Source organism: Vulpes vulpes, chromosome 15, assembly GCF_048418805.1.
Source record: "Vulpes vulpes isolate BD-2025 chromosome 15, VulVul3, whole genome shotgun sequence".
Classification (NCBI taxonomy): Eukaryota; Metazoa; Chordata; class Mammalia; order Carnivora; family Canidae; genus Vulpes; species Vulpes vulpes.
Window position 1 is genome coordinate 103,087,260 of NC_132794.1, and position 2,106 is coordinate 103,089,365.

The following is a 2,106-nucleotide window of genomic DNA, read 5'->3' on the forward strand; positions in this document are numbered from 1 at the left end:
TAATGAGATATTGAGCCTTTTGCCATTAATATTCCATCTCAAATTGAGCCCAGCTTTACAGGGAAAAAAAATCCCCACATTGTTGTCATCTCAGTTTTCACTGGCTGCTCTTTGTAAAGGGGTAAAGACACTGTCACAATTGGCTTTACAGGAAAATTGCAAAGTTGAGGTCAGTTTCCACTCTCATTTCACTCTTCTGTGCCTCTCGTTTCCTTAGGGCTTCCTATTATCTATCCACATTCTGGGAGTTTGCAGTGTACTGTACAAGGTACTCCCTTTGCTGGGACCTTTACCTTCTTTCCCTCTGACCCATCTGAATATGCTCTCTCTGCTCTTATGAAGGCAAAGACACTGAAGGAAAACAAAATCCTTGTATTGTGGACTGTGTCCCTCAAAACCTTGGAAATAAAGTCACCTTCTCAGAGTTAAACTATAAATGAATTCCTAATGGATCAATGCAAGGATTAGTAAGTATCTTAACAGGATCAAATGGTTCCCAGGGCAGTAAGAACAGACATTAATCAGATTAAAAATATTAATATATATCTAAATAATGGGGGAAGGGGAGGATTTTGTCAGCCAAGGAGGTAGAAATCACTTGCCAGAGATAAGATTAGCTGTGTCATCTAAGCAGATTGTAGATGGGCCCTTTCTTTTTTAAAGATTTTATTTATTTATTAAGGAAAGATGCAGAGAGAGAGGCAGAGACATAGGCAGAGGGAGAAGCAGGCTTCCTGTGGGGAACCTGATGTGGAGACTCGATCCCAGGACCCCGGGGATCATGACCTGAGCCAAAGGCAGATGCTCAACTGCTGAGCCACCCAGGTGTCCTGTAGATGGGGCCCTTCTCATTGCCTTCTTATTGTAGTCCTGGGTGGATGCCACCAAATGTCCAAATTTTAAAACTTCTGCCTCCCATGCCCACCATCCAGCTTATTCTATTCTTTCCAAAAAGTGTCTAATAACTTGATTTCCACACTTGATCTTAGCCAAAAGGCCAAGAGGCGATTGATAACTTGATTTTCCCATGCAGCTTGCCTACATGGAAAAAAGAAATGCATTGATCAGGCCAACAAAAATATCCAGCATGTCTAATAATTATTTTTCATATTAAAAGTGTATAAGCAGGTGCCCTGATTGTATGATAGTGTGCCGTGAGCTATACAAGCACATCATCTCTGGATCTCCATGAAGCTTCTGAGGCTACCAGACTAGTTTAGAAAGAATGCCTCAATGGGATAGCTCACTGTGGTACACTGTGAGTGGCAGGTGACAGGACGTCACACAGTCTATAATCATAAGAAATCATGAGATTGGGCAGCCCGGGTGGCTCAGCGGTTTGGCGCCGCCTTCGGCCTGGGGCCTGATCCTGGAGACCTGGGATCAAGTCCCACATAGGGCTCCCTGCATGGAGCCTGCTTCTCCTTCTGCCTCTCTCTCTCTCTCATGAGTAAATAAATAAAAATCTAAAAAAAAAAAAAAAAAAAAAAGAAAAAAGAAAAAGAAATCATGAGATTTCTTATGCACACTGTTATGGGTTGAATTGTTCCCCACTCCCAAAGGTATGTTGAAGCCCTACCCTGAGTACCTCAAAATGTGGTCTTATTTGGAAATAGAGTCATTGTAGATGTTAAGTCATTGTAGACGTTAAAGTGAGGCAATACTGGAATATGGTGAGCCTTAATCCAACATCACTGGTGTTCTTATAAGTAGAGTAAAATTTGGACACAGATAGAGATGCAGAAGAAAGACGACCATGTGAAGGTGGAGGCAAGACTGGAGTGATGCTATCACAAACAGACAACATCAGAAGCCAGAAGAGGCATAGAAGGATCCCTCTCCAGATCCTACAGAGGGAACACAGATCTGACACCTTGATTTTGAACTTCTAGAACTATCAGAGAATAAGTTTCCTTTTTGTAAAGCCACATAACTTGTGATAACTGGCTATGCACCCCCAGGAAATAATACACATATTTAAGAAGAGAGTACCTAATGGCTTCAGAAGCCCATGGTGTACAAAATGAAGGTGTACAAAGTTTACAGGAGGAAGCAGTCTATCGGAACTAGGGCTGTCTAAGGAGAACTTTGAGGATAAGAGAGTTG